Raw genomic sequence first — 10,346 nt, forward strand, 5'->3', positions numbered from 1 at the left:
ACCAGCAAAACTCGCAATTGCTATAGTTTATGTTTCCGGACGATTGTCTATGAAAAATGTGGGACCCAGAAACTGCATTGGTTTTTAATTACATTTTTTATGGGTTCTGCATCAAATTTATATTATATATCTTATATATATTTAACTGTTATATGTGAATGAATGTTTATTATTTAAAAGTTCGTAATCATTGTGTTATTTCTATATGAATCAGAATAAAAATTGAAAAATTCGTTAACATAACCAGAATAATAAATAGTTTCATTTCATATGTTTTAATATGTAGATATAAAGTGGCGGATCATGGCGCAAATGAGACCCGGGTTCATCCCATCATAATAATTTTTTAATTGCTCGTATGTATATTCTATTCCTATATCTGAATGGATATTTGCTGTACTGAAAATAAAAATGATTAACAGGCCTAAATATTATAAATGATATTAGTATCAGTTTTCGATAATTACAATAGTGAATGTATAGCTTTATAAAAGCGAATCCAAGGTGGTTATCTTCAGAATATTTTTCAGAAGAAAGTCACACAATTGAGAAATTATTTTATATAAATAAAAGAAGAAAGTCAACTTCGTTCACTTTCACACTAAAGTTATCTCTTAATGCCTCCCTTCATTAGGACTTTCCAGATCCGCTTCTGTGGATATGTAACAAATACGTTGTTACATTTTAAAATAAATATCTTTAATTGATTTCTTCATAAATTTGGATGTCAAGATCTGCTTAAAAAGTTTATATGCTGACGTAGATCAGTAACTTCATACATACTTTAACAATATAATAAATATTTATATCTGTATATACATGTGTAGACAAACACATATAAAAATAGATGTATTATATATGCAAATAATATACTGAAAAAGTAATTCGCTGATATGATTTTGTGGTAAATTGAAATGTAAATTTTTTTCTTCTAATTTTATGTCTGTCAATTTTAAAAGGAAAAAACATAATCAAACAAAAGTAAAACCGCAAATTTTAAATAAATTATCTGAATTTCGATTTATAAAAGTTACACAATTTTTTTATATACAATATAAATATACGTTTTTGTAGTGATTTACTTTTATTTTCGTGATGCTACACCCAACTGGAAATGATATCGTCAGCTGAAGATTACGTTTCGAAAAAAAACTTTAAATTTATTCGAATTTATTATTATTACTTACTACTTAAGTTTCTTATTTTTTCTTTCATATATACTATATAAGTAATTGTATTTAAAATATATATGTATTTTTAAATAATAAAAATTGTACTTTCACGGATATATATACATATATCGAGTGATCTTTAATTATCACTCTTTTATTGTTAACAGTTTGTATAATTATTTTTCGATTCTCTACTAAGATAGCTGGGCTAGATTAAGTTTACTGTCTTTTAGAAAAACTATGCTTAGTTACTTAAAGCAAAATCATGCTAGTGATTATATGATACGAATATTATGATCTTACGGTAATGGTTTGTTGTTTGATAACCTAAATATAATTATTTTCTAGACCTAGATGAGAAGTTAATAATTATTCTAATTAAGATCCTAATCTGTTACCGACTTATCTAATAACGTTTATAAAATTGAAATATCAACATTACTTTTTGCAATCAGTTCTTAATAAATGAGCAATACACACAAGTAAAAATATTCAGAAAATAATATTTCTACAAAATAAGTACAGAAATTCGATAACAACACTTATAATAGTTAGATGTATTTATATATAGCTGTAATTTACGGGTTCATTTTAATATTGCCACCATTATTCATTAAATCAGTGCACCATTGGCTTGTGCACTTAACCCATGAGTCGATGCTTTAAGTTTAATAGGTTTAAAGTCCTAAGCGTGGCACTTACATTCTATAAACAATACATAGACTTTCAAGCTAACAAATATTTCTATAGACCATTAGGTATAAATTTGTAGCGATATTCGAAATAGCTTTATTTAATTAATTAAAAATAAATATTTTGTAGCATATATACTATAGATATACTATATTTACAAAAATCATATATATTACGAGTGTATTAGTTAAAGATCGAGGCGAATATATAATAAAATCTTCCGTTAATCCTTGCTTCCAGGGGGCAGAACCTCTACGCTGGAATTTGAGGATAGTTTATTTGTTAAAAGATTTATATATAGTAAATTCCAAATAAAAATGGTACTATATTTTAACTCAAACGTGGTTTTATACAGTACTGCCTAATTGATTCCTTAAAAACATTACGTTTCGAAACGAATAGGAATTTTAATGATATATCTTTCTAAACTAATGTTAGCGTATCTCGTTTCATTTCTAGATTAACATATTCTGTTCGTTGGTTTGTTCTAATTACGAAAATTCAATTTTAATCATTTCTGAACAACAACAACTACCCAATCAAGCTGTGTGACAAATTTTTAACGATAGCTAATGGACCGCCTATGAGTCTTGTTTACTTTAAATGCAACTCTTTTTATTACCAAACCTACTAAGAAAAAAGATGTAGCACTCTTTAAACTTTTTCATCGAACATTTATTTTGTACCTATACTTAAATAATTTATAAACGCTATTCGGACATGAGTCCAAGACGTAAGATGCTGTTTATTGATAGAATAATAGTCAGTTGTATTTATTAAAGTTAAACATGACAAAAAAGTCATCTTTTAATAGAAATAGGTGACCCATGTAAATGTCTTTTGTATTGATATAACTGTAATTTATCCGTTCGTTCTAATTATAACACACGCAAGCACAACTTTTTATTGAAAAAAAAAAATCAGAACAAAGTTTATCCAAAAATAATTCCAAACTTGAACTACGTATATTAAATATGATGTTAATAGATACATTGTCTTTAAACCCTTCACCTGCATTTCATTAGTATTCGTAATTTAACAACTCTCTTGCTTAAGTCGCCATTGTAAGCGTTGGAACTACGTTTCTAACATTAAATTAAATCCGGACTAAGTGAACTATTAAAATCGACGAATATTTTCAAACACTTATAGTAAATAGTCAAAAAATTCAAGTTCGAGTGTGTGTGTTCGAGTAAATTGATGGTAAATTGAGGAAAATAGTAAATTGTGTCGGTATGGCAGCGATGTTGGTACCAGAATTTCAAGAAGGTTACATTAGATAAAAATTAGGTATATTAGATGTTACCATTGTGAAAATTTATAAATAAAAAAATAAATAAATTAATTTCAAAACTTTTAACCAGAAATAATAAATAAATGCAATAAATAAATAAATAAATATTTACATAAGTGCAGTGTAAAAAATCCCTAGGAAATTTTAATTTACTTTACTTCAATTTGCACGAACTCGCACATGGTCTATATATAAAATATTTTTATTTTTAATTTTATTTATCTCTTATATATGATTTATTTGAGTATAGTTTTACTAACCAATCACACAATATAATGTTTGCGAATTTAATTATTATTAACTTAGTTTTTATAAAAAAATTTTATTAGTATTTTATTTTATTAATATTAAATGAAAAGAAAATATATAAGGGAAAAATAAATTATATTTATAAAGAAAGTATAAAAATCGTTATTTTTTTATATATTTTGTTATCATTAATTTATTTATATATATATGTTATTTGTATTTATTTTTATTAATTTTTAATATTTATTTTTTTATTTATAAAAATAAAATCGTTCAATAAAAAATTACCAAGAAGAAATAAATGTTAGTAAACCGTTAAAAAATACAGGGAAATTTTTTAGTCGCTTTCGTTCTCCCACGTTAAAAAGAGAGCTAGAGAGAGAGAGAGAGAGAGAGAGAAAGCGAAAGCATTTAAGAGAGAAAAAGAAAATTATTTTAAATTCCAAACATTTAAATAATTTAAATGTAGCAACTTATATTCTTAATACATTTTTAAAAATATTAACAATTTTTTATTTTTAATTTTAGTAATTTTCGTTTTTTATACTTCATTCCTTTTTTAATTAAAATATTTATAATTTATTGTTTTTTTATTTCATATATAAAAATTAATTTTAATTTGTTTAAACTTTAGTCACTATTTCCCCTCTGTGTGAAGAAAAGCTCCTCTGTTGCACATGTTCGGTAGAATAAAAAGAGAAGCAAAAGAAAAAGACATGAAAAGAAGTACAAAAGCAAACTACCTGTTACCGTGATAAATGTCCATCGCCTTGTAACAGGTTGCGGCGTCCTCCATTTGTGCGCTTCATTGCGTTTTCATAGCTTTTACTGTTTGACTATTGTCGACATTAAACCTAAGCGTTAGGTTCAGCCATGCAACATATGCTCGCTTATGTCATTGAAATAGTGAAATGTCCTTGCACGTTAAATAATTTACCAATGATTAAGAGAAATAAAAGTTCTGCACTAAAAAAGTTTTAGTTTTAATAATAAAAAAAACTTTTAATATCAAAAAATTACCACCTTTAAGAAAATAAGATAAAAATTTAAATAAGAATATATAATATATTCATATATATAAATAAAAAAAAGTTAAAAAATTGAATTAATTAAATTAAAAATTTAAAATAAATAAATTAAAAATATGAATTAATTCAATAATTTTAATTTAAATTAAAAATTTCAAAAAAAAACAAATACAAAAATCAATAAAATAGAATAAACTTAAAATTTTAATAACTTAGACTTCAACAAATTTAAAAAAAAAATAAATTAAAATCATAAAAAATATTTATATAATATATATAATATATAATAATATATATAATAATTTATATAAAATATATAAAATAAATTAAATAATTATATAAAAGGAATTAAAAATAAGTTATTAGTCTCGCCCGTGCGACTCGTGGAGTAACATTAGCATGACTTTCTCAGTATTACGTTCCTAGATTATGTTCTATACCTAAGAAGGATTATATAAATCATGCAACAAATAATGCCTCAACAAACAGAATAGTATTGATATTTAACAATTAAAAATAAAATTATATTTAATTAATTCAATTATTATACGGCTCGTTTATGATTTCGTTTTAATATAAATACAGCAAGTGAATTTGTTAATAAAACTTTCACAGCAAATTAACAAAACTCCAGACGTTTTGTTTTATGTGCCAACATAAAAGTCAAGTACGATTTTGGGTCAGTTGGCTAATGAACGCTGACTTTGAACTTTAAATTTGGCAGGGCACAAGTTATATTCCTGGTACTTACACTTTCAAGAAATTATTTACGAATAATTTAATACAAGAACTATTTCCAAGACCACTGATGATGGGTATTTGGCAATAATTAATTAATATAATATAAAATGAATTTTTGTTGTTGTAGTTCACTAATTTACCTCTTTAAGAAATTAAAAATTTTAATAACATTTTAAAAATATTATTAAAGCAAATTAAAAATATGAACATAATAAAATTAAAATTTAACTAGAATAAACAAAAAAAACGACAAAATAAAACAAAAAAAAATTGAAAAATCGGATAAAATATAATATAAATAGAAATAAGATTAATAAAAAGTTTAATTAAATAAAATAAAACTTTATAAAAAAATAACGGTTTTGATTATATAAGTTAAAAATGTAAATACAATAAATTATACAATTATGTCAAATAAATTAAGTAGTTAAAGTAACTAAACAAAAAATTTAAATAAAATAAATTAATATAAAGTAAAATAAATTAAAATTACATATAAAATGACTAACAAAAATGAAATAAATTGAATAGAATATTGAAATAAAATAAGATATAAATAATAAAATAAGCTGGAAGTTTAAATAAAATATATCAAAAAATTGTATAAAACGCATTAAAAAGTTAAACTAACTAAATAAAAAATATATATTAAATAAATCAATAATTTAGGTGGAATAAGTTAAAAATTTACTGAAATAAAAATAGAGGGGTTTGTGAACTACAACTACAAAAATTCTTTTTATTTTATTTAAATTAAGTGAATTTTTGGCTAACCATACAGCTGTTTTGGAGTATTACCAAATACCTATCATCAGTGGTCTTGAAATGATTTCTTGTATTTAATTATTTGTAAATAATTTTTTGAGACTGCAAGTACCAGGAACTGAACTCATGCCCTGCTAAATTTAAAGCCCGTACTTGACTATGGGTTGTCAATTTGAAGTTGTTAATTTGCTGTGAAAGTTCACTTACAAATTTACTTGCTGTGCTGTATTAGAACGAAATCATAAACCAGCTGTAGAATAATTGAATTAATTAATTATTTTTTATTATTAATTGTTAAATTTCAATACTATTTTGTTTGTAGAGACATTATTTGCTGGATGCTTTTATATTATTCAAAAACAATTTAAAATATGTATTAGGTAAATAAAAATTTAAATAATAAATTTAATATAATTAAAATATAACAAATTTCGAATTAAAATAAATTTAAATAATATAAATTAAAAAATCAAATAAAATAATTGAAATTCATAAATAAATTATAAATTTAAATAAAAATTTAAATAAAATTTTAATTAATTAATTATAAATTAAATTAAAAAATAAAACTAACTAAATTTAAATAAAATAAAATAAAAATTTAAATAAAATAAAATAAAAATTTAAATTTAAATTGAAATATATTAAAAGAATATATACAATTAATTAAAAGTTTAAAATAAATTAACAATTAATAATCTACAACATAAAAAGTAATTTTTATTTAAGAATTTAATAAGAATTAAAGAATTTTTTATATATCTTTAATAATATTACAATTATTGTTTTATTCTTTCCATTTTGCGTTTGAAAGGCGCCACCTAAAACTATGCTTCTGTTTTTGCTCCGTCAGCATTGCTTGTTGGCTCTATTCTCAGTTTGAATTCACAGGCACATTTCGACAGAATACGAATAAAATAGTTTTTCTTCTTTCATTTTCCATAACCACAGTCCTAACCTAAGCTTATACTTATTTTCTTTCGTTCATTGTAGATTTTATATAGCTTTCGTGTGTCTGTCTGTGTGTGTTCTTTAAATTGTTAATCAATATCTTAGTTCAAGGCGAATGAAGTCAAGTTCTTTGCTAGCCAACATTTGAAGGATATATTGTTGACAGTAACGACAACTTAAACGACGACGACGACGTCGACGATAATAAAGTACAACGGTTAACGTGTCCAGGTCGAAAGTCATAAATTAGTGGCGCAACTAGGAAATTTGTACAAAATTTGAATTGACAGCTTTTTTAATAGTGGAAACTATGAAGCGTCAGACATAAAATTCTAGTATTTTACTTTCTTTTCTTTCGTTTAAGTAAAAAAAATATACAATAAATTTTAATAAAATTTAAAAAAAATTTTAACTTTTTTTACACAAATAATTGTCTTTACTTTAATATACGTTTAATACATATATTTCTACACAAACGGTTAAAAGAAGAAATGCATTTAAAGGTTAAAACGGATTTGTGTCAGTAAAATAACGTAAACATAATTTAAAACATAATTTGAATGCTTCTGACTTCTCAGTAGGTGTAATCCACAAATCTAAATTTAAATGAGAAAAAAGAATAAAATAGAGATCCTGACACCTACACACAGCTCATTTTCTTCCGCAAATTTGATTTCCTTGCAACTTACAACGACTACACGACGTTTGAATATGAAGGAATACGAGTAGGAAAAACGTAGGCGGGAATAGTTTACTATGTTAATGGAGTGTCCAACACACGTAAAATGATTAAAACAGATAAACACAGATAAGCAGATAATATAGATAAAAGAAAATTAGTAAAATTTTGTGTGGATATATTATAAATCATAGTTGTAATATTACAATGTGTGATATGGCACACACAAAATACTTACTTTTACAATTAAGAGACTTTATTCAAAGTAATTACAATAATGTAAACCTAATGTCAAGTGTAAACTTTTTATATTAACAAAGCTTCTCTTCTTTTTTTCTTGATGAAGCGCAAGTTAGTATTTAAAGCACATTTCCAATGTAAGTTTGCTTTGGTCCAATGTAACAAATAAGTACTCCATTGAATTATGATAATGAGTTATTCAGATTTCACTATAATGTAGTATGAAGAAAATGTAGTACTGAAATTGTGGGAACATCCACTGAATCAAACAATTTCAGCGCACTGTCTTTGATATATTTTAGTACACTCTCAACTCTCAAGTCTTAAGCACGGTGCAGACTATCATTTTTGAATGTCATTCAAGCTGCGCTCTCTCTTGCTTAAATTTTATTCTGCGACCGAACTTAAACATGCTCACATTCAAGAGTTGTTATTCAAGCAAAAATTTTGATGAATGAGGGTGTTTACGCACGCTGTAAGTTGTTACTGCAACCACGCAAAAATATGCTCTTGAATGATGATTGCAGGTTTTTGGGTTTCAGACTATCATTTACAACATGTTGGCAAGAAGCTGAATGATTTTGGTAACCACGCCAACATGCTGGCTGCATGTTATTCAAAGGTGCAGACTATCATTTTTGAGTGCCATTCTTAGATTTTCTCTCTTGAATGACACTCAAAAACGATAGTCTGCACCGCTTTTCGGTTAGGTTAGGTTATACCGATGATCCCTAGGGGATCTTAGTGTATATATTCATTCCTAATATACTACGAAGCTTTTAGCATAAGTTTTAATACAATGTTCTGATAAGTTTAAAGTTTTCCTTTTCATAAGAAACACCATCTTAAGTTATTTTAGGTCTTATTACTGGTTTATAAAAAAGAATTTTATTTTTCATACTAAACTTACCTTATGTTGATGGTTTCAGAGCATATTATAAATCAAGTTCTAAAGCAAGTTCTAAAGCAAGTTCTAAAGCAAGATCTACTATAAACCAGTTTTTTACCCCTTAAGTTCTTTAGTCAATGTATATTTTGTACATAGTTAGTCCTAAGTATATTATATTATCTTTTCATTCCATTTCCACATTCTTGACTCTTATCTTTCTTCGATTTTCATTTCCACGTCTTATAAATATAAAGTTGTAAATTGTTTACAATAGAATTTGGATTTTTATTGATTGAAAATTTGTAATAAAGGAGACAATGAGGAGCTTGAAGTATAAACACCCGTTTTAATTGAAAAGTGATTTTGGACTGTAATCGGGAACTATATATTTGATAAAAATTAAGCTAAAAATTTTGTTTTAAACTGGTATATCATACTAGGGTCATTATTTATATTTTGAGCCTTGGCAACACTGTTTATTGGCAGGTGTCTTCTTACGTTTCCAATATAAGATTTTCTTAAATATATTATTGAAAAATACAAATTTTTCTGCAATTTTACTTATAGCATGCAGCAATCCTAGAGGTCTTCAGTTTATAAGCAAAGAAACATATTTTCCATGTTTTGGAATTATTACTATAACTGCAAATTTCCAAGAAGACACCTAGAGAAAGTATTACATTAATTAATTATTACGGAACATTTTTCAAACATTTGTTTTTGATTCCATCTAGTCAAGTTATTTTCATTTTTAATATTACTAGTTACATTACTAATTTCTCTCTACAGTCCCTTCGTTAACATAAGTTGGGTGTATGTGTTACTATTAGTTCTCATTTGCTCGAATATTTACTTATCTACCAAATTATGGTAAGTCAAAATTATTATCTACAATTAACCCAGAATAATTTTTCATTGAACGTTTTCTAATACATAATTAAGCCGATTTTTGAGAATTATTTGAGAATTATCCTGATACACAAAAGAAACTTTTTTTTTATTAAAAATTGTAAATTTATCGTGTGCTGTATTATATAACTTTTAATTAAGTGATCTTTCTTTTTAATTCAATAAATTTATTCAAAAAATATTTCATTGATATAAGGCATATCGCTTCGTTTATATTGTAATCGTTAATATATGTTAAAGTAAATAAAATAAACATATAAAATATACATAATATTATTAAGAGAATATCATCTTATAACATTTCAAGACAAAATATAGCAATTAATTGTGCTAGTTAAAAAAATAAACAAAAAGAAAAAGTAATAAAATAGAAAATAAAAATAAACAAAAAAAATAAATAATAAAATAAGAAAAAAAAATATAATAAAAATTATAAAATAAAAAAAATAAATAAATAAATAAAATAAAAAAAAAAATAAATAAAATAAAATAAAAAAAATATAAATAAATAAAATAAAAAAAATAAATAAAATAAAAAAAAAAAATAAAATAAAAAAAAATAAATAAAATAAAAAAAAATAAATAAAATAAAAAAAAATAAATAAAATAAAGAAAAATAAATAAAATAAAAAAAATAAATAAAATAAAAAAAAATAAATAAAATAAAAAAAAATAAATAAAATAAAAAAAAATAAATAAAATAAAAAACAATAAATAAAATAAAAAAAAATAATTA

Source organism: Teleopsis dalmanni, chromosome 1, assembly GCF_002237135.1.
Source record: "Teleopsis dalmanni isolate 2A chromosome 1, ASM223713v2, whole genome shotgun sequence".
Taxonomy (NCBI): Eukaryota; Metazoa; Arthropoda; class Insecta; order Diptera; family Diopsidae; genus Teleopsis; species Teleopsis dalmanni.